The sequence below is a fragment of the Castor canadensis genome, chromosome 1 (assembly GCF_047511655.1).
Source record: "Castor canadensis chromosome 1, mCasCan1.hap1v2, whole genome shotgun sequence".
Taxonomy (NCBI): Eukaryota; Metazoa; Chordata; class Mammalia; order Rodentia; family Castoridae; genus Castor; species Castor canadensis.
Genome location: NC_133386.1, coordinates 134,445,682 through 134,458,076, shown reverse-complemented (window position 1 = coordinate 134,458,076; position 12,395 = coordinate 134,445,682). Strand labels below are relative to the sequence as shown.

Genomic DNA, 12,395 nt, shown 5'->3' with positions numbered 1-12,395 from the left:
TATTATTGTTCATTTTTTAAATAAATGCTTGTCTATGTAATGTACTTCATTATTTTTGTGATATGTATTTTGTATAGCATGTACATGCACACATAAAAATAAAATTTAAATGTGGATAACTACACTCAGATATTGGTCTTGAAAACTTTTTCATATCATTCACTTAATGCTAAATATTTGTGAGCATTTGTGGCCTTCTAAATTCAGTTTCCATTCCAAGTTTCAGTTGGTTAATACCTTTCATTCAAATATGAATCAATGTGCTTATAATTTAATACAACTCTCTTCCTTTCTCTTTCTCCCTTTCTACCTCTGTCTCTCTCAGTCCAAAATATCATACAGTTAGTTAAGAGATTTGATGACCAAATCAGTGTTACTAATTAATTTTACTCAATAAACTTCAATTGTCACAAAGGGAAATTGGGGCATTTCCCCAATTTTGGATTGTAAAATGCTGCTCTCACTTTTTAAATGTTGGTTTGGGAGATTAATTTATTTTCTTTCAGCTTTGTTATAATTATACATGCATTACATGATTTTAAATAAATAGGAGATACTGCATGCAAAACATTAAGAGTTTCTCTCAATGTGTAAAAAGTCCTCAATTTATAGACAGGTAATATAGATAGATGATAGCTAGATAGATGTATCGATAGGTAGATAGATAGATAGATAGATAGATAAATAGATAGATAGATGATAGATAAGTAGGTGGTTGGGCAACATATTAATAGTAAAACTACAGGAGGAATTTTTTGCAGGAAAGTTGATAGTATAGACTGGCATATACCATGCAAAAGTTTTTAATCAGCAAATTGCATTCCTCCAATTTTAAATGTGTAATTTATATGAAATGTTAATTCAATGGAAGTGGAAAAGCTTTATTATTTCCTATGATAAATTTTTAGCCCATACATTTTCATGATCTCTTATGCTGCTTAGAAACCACAAGATTATTTAGAAAAATACAAAAGTAACTTCAACAAATAATGCTAAACCTCAGCATTCAAATTGAGCACATTATTCCACCACACCTAAACTATACAATATAATAGATAATAACTACATGCAAATATTTAGATAGAAATTTACATTAATTTAATAAACATTATTTTTTAGTGTTGGAATTAGTCCCAATAGGCATATAACACTTGTGTCTGTTCTCTCTGACAGCACAGATTACAGTACACCTCCATCATTGTTGATAGTTGTATAAATTAGAGCTCTCTTCTACCTCTCTGTTTCATCCTTTTTAGATAATCAATTATATAATATCTTCTCAATATTATTCATCTGCTAATCCACTATAAGTAGTAGATAATTATATGTGTACTATTTATTTACTATACATAGTTTTAATTGCCAAGCAGAACTAAGAAGTGGAGTTTCCAGGTACAATTTAAAAATTCAGTTTTATTGCTAATTCCTAGAATGCCCATCCTCTGTAATTTAATGGGGCATGGCAAACAGAATTGAATGATAATGTACACAATTGAACTAAGTGATTTCTAGTATTCTCAATTATCATATGATTCTAACAGATTAAAATTTCTAAATAAGACACTGAACATGAAGTAATTCAAATGAAGAAGGAAAATATTTGCAAAATATGTACAGTTATCAAAAGAAAATATTTTAAAATTTCCAATTTAGAAATTTCATGCCCTTCTTTTTTTTTTCTTTTTTTCTTTTATTATTCATATGTGCATACAAGGCTTGGTTCATTTCTCCCCCCTACCCCCACCCCCTCCCTTACCACCCACTCCACCCCCTCCCTCTCCCCCCCACCCCCTCAATACCCAGCAGAAACTATTTTGCCCTTATTTCTAATTTTGTTGTAGAGAGATTATAAGCAATAACAGGAAGGGACAAGGGTTTTTGCTGGTTGAGAATTCATGCCCTCTGTATAGTTCCTTACCTTTCATTAAGATCAGTTTCAGTTAATAATAATATGGTATTCAGAGTTACTAAATGTTTTTAAAGTATATAACTTAAAATAACTGCAGGTAAAATAATTAGTGGTAATATTAAAAGTTCATTCATGACAATCACAGAAAATAAACAAATAAATAAAATCTTAACATATTTTTCCTACAAGAGGACAAATTAGGATAGAATATCATATATAGCTTTTGTCATCCTCTAATGAACCTTTTCACAGCTTCAGCATTACATGGAGTACCAAATGTATCATAGAAAATATCCTCTTTCTTAAGGGACTTTTGAATTTCCCATGAGTTATTCAAATCCCCAAAGTGTACAATTAACTAAAAACTATGAATGAACACTTGAAAATATCAAAGAAAATATGGGGCATTCTTGAATTCAGTAAAATATATACAAACCATAATTGAGTACAATTATCTCACAACTATGCATCACCTGGTTGATAAATGGTTAGATATTACTTGTCTAATTGCAAGATATACTTTTGTGCAGATGTGCAAGTTAAAAGTCTTATTTAGAAACAATGCAAAATATACACACATGTGCACATAAACAAATTCCAATATCTAGGTTACTGATCTCCCAATTGAGTTTTCAATCTCTTTCATTTTAGTTTAAAATGTAGTATAAACTTGGAACAAGATGATCAAAGTAATACTTGACAATGGATGTTATGGAACAGGCATTTTGTCACACATTAGAAATAAAGCACCTATCAAAAATGATTGATTCCAAACAGTGCTTAAACTCTTAGCAAGAGGAGGAGAAAAAAAGTTGAATTATCCTTTTTCATGGATAATATGACCCTATGCTTAAAAGACCCTAAAGATTCCAGCATAAGAGTTGTAGAGCTGATAAACACTTCCAACAAAGTAATAGGATTCAAAATCAACAAACAGTATTTAGTTGCTCTTCTAAACACCAATAATGAACTCATAGAAAAGAAATCAGAAAAATAATACTATTCATAATAGCCTTTATACCTAGGCATAAATTTAACCATAGCTATATAAGGAACTCTCAAGGAAAAATACAAAGTTCTGTAGAAAGAACTTGCAGAATACTCTAGAAGATGGAAGTTCACTCATGTTCATGGATTAGTAAGATTACTATTGTTAAAATGACCGTATTATCAAAACTTATCTACAGACTCAATGGGATCCCCATCTAAATTCCAATGATATTCATTACAGATACAAAAAAATCTTAAAATTCATTTTGATGCACAAAAGTTCCTGAATATTCAAAGCCACCTTCATCAAAAAAAAAAAAGGAATATGGAAGTATGACAATAGCCTGATTTCAAACTATACTACAGAGCTATAATAAAACAAAACAGCATGGCACTGTAACAAAACAGACACATAAACTAATGGAATAGTATGGAGATCTTACAGTAAAGCCCACACAGCTATAGCCATCTGATTCTTGATGAAAGTACCAACAATAGACTTGTTTTTCTGGACAGAATCTCACTATTTTGCCTGAGGCTGCCGTCCGAATTCAACCCTCTTACCTATGCTTCCCACATAGCTAGGATTATAGATGTATGTCACCATTCCTTATCTCAAAGGAAGCTGTTCTCTTTCTCTTATGTAGAACTTAAGTTAAAAAAAAAGTGAAAGTAAAAGGGTGGAAAGGAAGGAGTGTTAGGGATATGGATTGATTTAGTCTGAATGTAATGTTGGCAACAAATATCTCAACCTTCATTTATTTAAAGCAGAGTTTCATTGCAAGAAAATACTGGATTTCAACAAAGGATGGTGTATAGGATCCACTCTTAAGTATAAAGAGGAAATGAAAAGTATGGACTATGATATCAAAATTTGAAGGAATTTTTGAAAATATAACAATACAAAAAACATAAAATACAAAATAATGACTTCCACTTCAGGACAAATAATGTAAACTAGAAGAATATGGACAAATACACTTAAAGTGGAAATAAACTGTAGCAGGGATGAGGCCCCCAAAAAGAAACAAGTCTGTACTCTGATAATATAGCAAGGGGAAGGAGATAGCATAGCAGGGAGATAAAACTTAAAAATCTAAATGTGAAGAAGGTCACATAGCACTTGGAGTAAAGTAACCAATACAGTTACATACAGCCATGCATGGGGTAAACCTAGCTTTTTGTTTTTGTAACCTGCTTACAAGGGTATCTAGGTGATATCCCTTTGTTCTCAGGGCTCAGCATTTGGATGTGAATCTGCTGAGCCCCTGCCAGCATGCTAATAAATATTACTTCCCAAAAAGCCTTGGTTTCCTGTGTTTCTGTTTGAGATTCCTGTAGCATTCATGGGGCTCATCTGGCACTCAGAGGAGAAGGTGTTTTCACCTCCCTCTTGCTGGGACTTGGCATCCCCGGCTCCTCAGGAGAGTGACAGTGGACAGTGGCCCTGTTGGTCAAATTGAGGGAATCACCTCTCCTGGTGTGTTGGAGAGCACGTTTCAGTTGCAGAAAGGAACCTGGAGAAGGCTCAGGAACCAACTGGGAGCCTTGCCCATCAGACTGCCAAGAACCCAGGTTTGAATAATAGGCCTGCCTTTGGGAAGCAGGAGAGACTGATCACCTCCCAGAGACCTCTGAGTAACCCTGTCTGGTGTGAAACTGGGTATCTCAGGTTTAGGGAGCAGGGTGAAAGTGTGTGAGATACCTCCAGGAATTTGTGTGAGACACCTCCAGGAATTGGAGTTGAGCTCTGCCTGGGAAATAACCACAACTGAGGTTAAAGAATGGGTAACAAAAATTCAATTCCAAAGAGGGAGACTCACAAGAGAAGAGATGCATCATCCACCATTCCACCAGATAGCCCCCTAGTTGTGGTTTAAAAAGTTTTACTGAGAGTGCACTCTAATTGTGTGTGTGTGTGTGTGTGTGTGTGTGTGTGAATTTGTTTACAGCATTGAGAAAAATTTAATTTACTTCTGGAATTCCAGTTTATCTTATGCATGCTTAAGTTGACATTTTTTTTCTGGCATGCTTACTTTATAAAACTTGTGTGTGTGTGTGTGTGTGTGTGTGTGTGTGTGTGTGTGTGTGTGTGTGTAAGCATCTTCAAAATGGTTCTTAAGCTGCTGTTATAAGGTTAATGTGATATTCAAGGTAACAAAAAACCGGGGTGTTTATTTTAAAGATCTCTGTTACAAACTGCTAAAGCTTTTTACATATGAATATGTAAATATTTTGAGGATGGTTTTTATTATACAGTCAATGTAAAAACTTGTTACTCTATTCTACTGCTTCTTTTAAGAGAACCAGTTTTCAAACATTTCAATCAGGTCTCACTAGGATACAGGCATTCAGGGGTTAACATCCTGGTTCAGAGCAGAGGAGAAAAAAAAAAAGTGGGCAGAGCACAGCCTATTGCAGGAATCTTAAAATTTTGGTAGTTACAAAATGAACTTAACCTGTCGCATTCTGTCATAAATAAAATCTGGGATTTAATACTCTCTTATAATACATGGATCTGTTAACAAATAGACTTTCTACATATTGTTTTTATACAAAAAATAATTTTAAGGTTGCTTTCTTTCTGGATTTTTTTCATGCAAATATAAGGCTTTAAGTTAAAAGGGTTTATGAGTTATTTTCAACAAGTAACAAATATATATATATACATATATATATATTTGTATATGTATATGTATATGTATACATATGTGTATGTATATGTATGTATATATGGTATCAAGGATATGGGTTTTTAAAAATAAAAGGTTAAGAAATACTTTTTAAAAATGGATAAAAGCAAGTTCCCCAAAGGATACAAAATAAAGTGTCATAAAGTTACAGAATAAGTTGTCATAAAGAAAATGGAGTTTATAAATGCTTATGTATGTGATCAAGTTGACTAAAATCCAGTTACATTAAAGGTTTTATAAGGTCAAAATTTAATGTACTGATGTTAAACTAAAACTTAGTTCTCTAAGCTTGTAACAAGACTATCTTTAAAATATTATATTGTTCCTGATAACATTTACAAAAAACTGTCTTAAAATGGTTTTTGTTTTGTCAAGATAACTGTCAGAAATTTTTGGTGCTACAGGTTAATCCAGAGATTTATCAAGACAACAAGAGTTTATAAAAACACAGAGAGGCAGGAGGCAGCTGAGCACAGGCAGTGCTGCTGCACTGATATGAGGGTTATGACAGATTTACTTATGCAAAGGAAAATATATTTAAAAAAAGCTAAAGTGGACATGGATTAAAAAAAAAACTCAAAAAGAAACATTACACTGGAGGTCAAGACCTCTAGTTTTTACTGGAGTCATTAGAGCGGGGATGTTAGTCCTACTCCTTCCACATGTCAGGTGGAGGGAATTTTTGGCCTAGAATGACCAAATTCAGCCTGTTATTTTATGGGGGCTCCATTGACTATAGGTTGGTGGTATCCTGATGTATGTCTTGAGCCATGTGTTAATTTCAACAATCTGGGATATGAACCTTTATCAACATCTGAGTCATGATTATTGGCCATTAGGCTTCTTAAATCCACACTTAGTCCTCATAATACTTACCTGTGCTCTTTGGTGATTTTTGTCAGGGTTTTGACTATGAAGGTGACTGAGTCATAATTAAATAAAAGTTTATTTAAGAGTTGGTTTATGTAAAATTTTCTAGATGACCTCATGGTTAGAAAACTTGGGTGATTTTCTTGGGTGATTCTAATGCAATCGGTATCCTACATGTGTCTGTGACTGGGCTATTTGGGATCACTGACATTGTTCTTCCCCCCTCCAACTGATGAGAAAATGTAAGGTTTTACTTCAAGAGCAAAAATTAAACTAATATGTATATATAGCCTCTCTAGAGCCTTGATGCTGTTGCTGGTTCCTGTATACTAAATATATCTATGTTTTTCAAGTATATCAAGCCTTCTGAAATACAAAATTACATAAACATTGTAACAAAAAGTTAATGGTACTGATATACTGTTCTGTGAGTTGCTAAATTGTCATCAGAATTATAACCATGGATCTTTTAAATTTTTGTCATTACAGGTCTGATCCTTCTGGGACATTTACAATCAAGTCCATAAAAAAATGATTCTAAAAAGTACTTTTGTGTCAACCAAGTAAGCTTTTTAGGATGTCTGCTTTTGTTGGATTTTGTTTTGTATTGTCCTTGTCTAGAAGCCCACTGTCTAAGAGCCACTCCTTCTAAGCCTCTTTGTTGCTTAAATTTGGCCAAAAGGGTTTAATTGCTACTGACTCCCACCTGATCTGCTCATTACTCCCCCCTCACAGAAACATGTGGAACTAAAACCAACAAAATAAACAAAATCCAGAAAGAAACCAAGTCCTCACAATAAGGGGAAAAAACGAAAACTCGAGAAAGATCTTCAGTCTAAGGCCAGATCACCCTTAACACTCCCCATCTCATCTGATCTCACAAGCTAAACAGGGTAGGGCCTGGTTAGTACATGGATGGGAGAAAGACCTTCAGAGGAGACTGCTCAGAGACAAGCAGTTTGGAGACAAGTGGGGAATGCCATCAAAGTACAAATGGTCTCACTTATGCCAGACCTCTCAAAAATAACCAAAACTGAGAAGATTGAGGAAACAGTTCTTACACATGTGTAGCTATCTGACATTAAAGCCCTTCCAGATACAAACTCACATTTTTTAGACAGAGTCTTATACTTAAATAGAGACAAAATGACTATTTTTACTGGCTCTAAACATGCCCTCCGGTACTTAAAGATGGTGGGTTTAACTTTTTTTAAAACAACATGTTTTTCTGGACATATATATTGGTAATATATTGTTGTCAAGATAATTCTACTCAGTTTAAAAAAAAAGGTTACTGTCTGGGTAAGAGAATAAAATGTCCAACCATTAAAACCCCATTGAAGGGGCCCTTTTGTTGTTATCTTGTCTATCCCCACTACAATGGGACAATAGCCCTGCTCTAGTCACTCCAGAAGCTGACTAGTCTATGCATAGTGGAAGTTTGAACATGGGACATACCCCTGCTCTCCTCTACACATTTGGACTCTTACCTTTTGGGTTGGCTCTTGGAAGGTTTCCACCATGTGCTAAATGTTATAAGAGAGCCATTGTTGGGACCTCCACACAGCCATACTTTGTAACATACACCCACCAACAGGTCCGGTGTTACATTGGCTCACATATTCCCCAGGTTTGCGATGTCACCAGTATGCAATATTAAAGTCCCAGAGTAAAAAAACACTGTACAAGCAACATTTGTCATGGAAAGCAGGAAGACGGATCTTATCTTGGGAACATGTTTGATGTTTTCCTGCCTGGTTCCCTTAGTATTGCAGTCCATCAGGACCATTATAGAGGTCACTATAGAGAAAAAAGCTGCCCGTGTAATGATGCTATAAAAATACAATCTCCTAAATCAAGATGATGCTCTTGGACCCTAGGTGGGTTGGAGCATCAAAGGAGGGAATAATTCAGCAGGTAGGAGGGCCCCCCAAAAAGAAACAAGTCTGTGTTCTGGTAATGTAGCAGGGGGGAGGAGATGGCATAGCAGGGAGACAAAACTTAAAAATCTAAACTTGAAGAAGGTCACATAGCACTGGGGGAAAAGTAGCCAATAGAATTACACACAACCATATATGGGATAAACCTTTCTTTTTGCTTCTGTAACCTGCTTACAAGGGTATGTAAGGTGAAACTCCTTTGTTCTCAGGGCTCAGCCTTTGGATGTGAATCTGCTGAACCACTGCTGGCACACTAATAAATATTGCTTCCTGAAAAGCCTTGGTATTCTGTATCTCTGTTCGAGATTCCCTTAACAATACCAATCAATAATGTTATACCATGCAAACATATACTCTAAAACTGAAAAAAATATGACTTTAAATGTTTCCAGTAATGATCAAATAAACAAAGAGAAGCCATCACACAGGTAACAACTAATGTCAGGAAACAAACCCAGAAATTACTAGAAAAAAAACTCAAATCATCTCTCATTTTTACCACTTTTATTTTGAGAAAACAGCCAGTTTGCACTATGAGATAGAAATCCACATACAATCCACAGTCTTTCTGAACTAGCAAACCAGGAAAAATTTATGGTAGCCAAAGGAACAAGAAAACTTAGATGAATCTTTGTGAACATGTAGCCACAGAAAGGGAAATCAATGTTCTGTGTATAAATGCTGTGTCATCAGTGACAGTGAGATATGCAGTATCCCACAGAAAGCTAAAACATGAATTGATATATGCATTACTACCTATAAGGTTGAAATTATATTCTGAGTCAAATCATGCTTGTTTCCTCTTAATATCTATTTATTTATTTCTGGGAGGATTGTTTTATTTTATCATTTTAGGTTTACTTACACATACACACATTATTTGAGCCACCCACCCTCCTCCATCTAAAGGGAGAACCTATTCCACCCTCTTGTTCTCAGAATTAGTTGAAGAAAAAACCTTAAAAGATAAAAAGAAAAACATAGTGTTTTTGCTAGTTTGAGATAAAGATAGCTACACAGGGATATTTCTTGTGTTGTTTCCGTGCATATGTATATTTCAATTCAAATTGGTTCATCTCTACCATACCACTTCAGTACTTCCTAATTCCCTTCCCATTGTGGGCTCTGCCAGTTAAAGATTGTTATATTCACTCCTATACAGTGAGCACATCAACCATATTCAAGTTTTTGGTTTCCTTCCCTTTCCCTTTCCCTCCCATGTGTGGTCTCCCTTTACTGTGTGACCGATGTCCAATAATATTCCTGCATTCATTTTAGGTCTATAATCCACATATGAGAGAGAATATGCAATTTTTAGCCTTCTGAGCCAGACTAACTTCACTCAAGATGATGTTCTCCAGTTAAATCTATTTTCCTGTGAATGATAAAATTCCATTCATCTTTGTGGTTGAATAAAATTCCATGGCATATAAATACCACATTTTCTTAATGCATTTGTTGGTAGTGGGGCATCTTTGCTGCTTCCATAGCTTGGCTATTGTGAATGATGCTGCAATAAACATGGGTTTGCAAGTGCCTTTGCACTAGCTTGAGTCATATTCCTTTGGGTAGATTCCTAGTAATGGTATTGCTTGATCATATGGCAGATATGTTTTCCATAGTAGTTGTACTAGCTTATATTCTGACCAGCAGTGTGTAATGGTTCCATTTTCTCTGTATTCTAGCCAACATTTGTTGTTGATATTCTTGGTACAGTTCTAACAGGAATGAGGCAGAGTCATAGTGTGGTTTCGATTTGTATTTCCTTTATGACCAGGGATTGTTGAGCATTTTTTTATGTGCTTTTTGGCCATTTGGACTTCTTCCTTGTTTAGTTCAGTTGCCTACTTCTTTTTGGTTCATTGATTTTTGAGGAGTTTAATTTTTGGAGCTCCCTGTATATTCAGGTTATTAGTCCCTTCTCTGATATAATGCTAGCAAAGATATTCTCCCATTCAGTGTATAGTCTCTTCAAGTTAGAGACCATTTCTCTTGTAGCACAGAAGCATTTTAATTGCATGTATTCCCATTTGTCAATCTTTTCTCATAGTTGCTAAGACACTTGAGTGGTACTGAGGAAATCATTGCCTATGCCTATTGCTTCCAGAGTATTCCCTGCTCTTTCCTGTAGTAACTTAAAGTTTTGGGTCTTATATTAAGACCTTAATCCACTTTGGGTTGATACTAGTATAGAATGACAGGCATTGGCCTACATGTGCTTTTAAGTCCTTAGTGTATGTATGATGAAGTTGGGTGCACTAGCATTGGGTGTGTATAGGTTGATAATTGTTATTTCCCTTTGATGTATTCCCCTTTTATTAGCATGAATTGACCTTCTTTGACTTGTTTGACCAATGTAAGTTTGAAGTCTACATTGTCTGGTATAAGTGTTGCTATTCCTTCCTGTTTTAGGGGGCCATTACCTTGGTATATCTTCTTCCAGACTTTAACCCTAAGCCATTATTTACTTCCGTCAATAAGATGGGTCTCTTGTAAACAACAGCTTGTTGGATCTTCCTTTTTAATCCAGTTTGCCAATCAGTGTCTTCTGATGAGGGAGTTGAGTTCATTGACAGTCAATGTTAATATTGATCAGTTTGTGGTGATTCCTGCCATTTAGTTGCTTTTATTGTTTATGGATTTAAGTGTGTACAGCCGAATCAGTGCTACTCTCTGATTACTTATCTTTTCTTCTTCTGCAATTTAATATTGCCAGTCAACTTGTGGTTTTTTTTACTTTCATCTTCTGTGTGCAGAGTTCCTTGTAGAATCTTCTGTCATGGTTGCTTGGTGGTCATATATTGTTTAAGTTTTTGTTTATCATGGAAGATTTTTATTGCTCCATCAATTTTGAATGCTATAGAGTATCCTAGGACTGAAATTATTCTCATTCAGATCCCAGAATTCCCCATTCCATATCTTTCTGCTTTTAAGGATTCTGTTGATAAATCTGTGGTTATTTTGATAGGTTTACCTTTATATGGCATTTGTTATTTCTTTTTTCTCTTATAGCCTTCAATATTCTTTCTCTGTCCTCTATACTTGTTGTATTAGTGATAATATGCCATGGGGAGGTTCTATTTTGTTCTAGTCTGTTTGATGTCCTGGAGGTTTCCTGTACCTGAATGGGCAAATCTTTCTCGAGGTTTGGGAAATTTCCTGCTATTATTTTATTGAATATATTGTGTATCCCTTTGGCTTGCACTTCTTATTCTTCAATGCCAATGGTTCTCAGGTTTGGTCTTTTGATGGAGTCACTGAGTTCTTGGAATTCCTTTTACAGCTCTTAAGTTGTTTGACTAAGAGTTCTTCTGTTTTTCCTTTAATTTCTATTTTATCTTCGAGCTCTGAGATTCTGTCTTCCACTTATTCTAGTCTGCTGGTGTGACTTTCCACTGTGTTTTTGGCTTGACTAAAGGGACTATTTTTTCCCAGGATTTCTGTTTGAGTCTTTTTACTGAAGTTTTCTATATCTTTGTTCAACTCCTCTTTTATATTTTGTGTTGTCTTCTTTGTTTCATATATCTCTCTTTTTATACTGTCCTTAGCTTCACTTTGGTGTTTGTTGAAGTCCTCCCTGAGTTCATTTAGTTGTTTCTGTCTTCTCAATTTCTTTATTTGTGGTGTCCTAAAATTTCTTGAGTGCATCTTGTCCTTTCTGGTTAAATATATCTACTATCTTCTCCATGAGTTTCCCAGGGCCTTCTTCCTTGATTTCCTCTTTGAGAGATTTTTTGTGGGCTTTACTGGGTTCATTAGGGACATTTATCATTGTTTTGTGGGGAGTCAGGGGCTAATATCCATTTTCTTCATTTCCCACTGAATCCTCCTTTGAATTTTTTTTTTTGAAAAGTGTATTTTCCTTCCCTTCTTTTTCTCCCCACTGCTGCAATTGGGCTGTGCAACTATGTTCTTGATTGGCTAGTTGGTGTTTTTTAATTGCCTATTTTTTTCCCTTGATTTAATTTTTGTGTTGTTACTGACATAGTTGTT

General features: G+C 35.0%; 1 long non-coding RNA gene across 1 annotated transcript in view; it reads right to left on the bottom strand.

The window, feature by feature from the left end:
• Positions 1-12,395, bottom strand: part of LOC141425727 (uncharacterized) — a 457,749-nt gene that overhangs the window by 173,014 nt on the left and 272,340 nt on the right. The gene's annotated exons all lie outside the window — the stretch shown is intronic.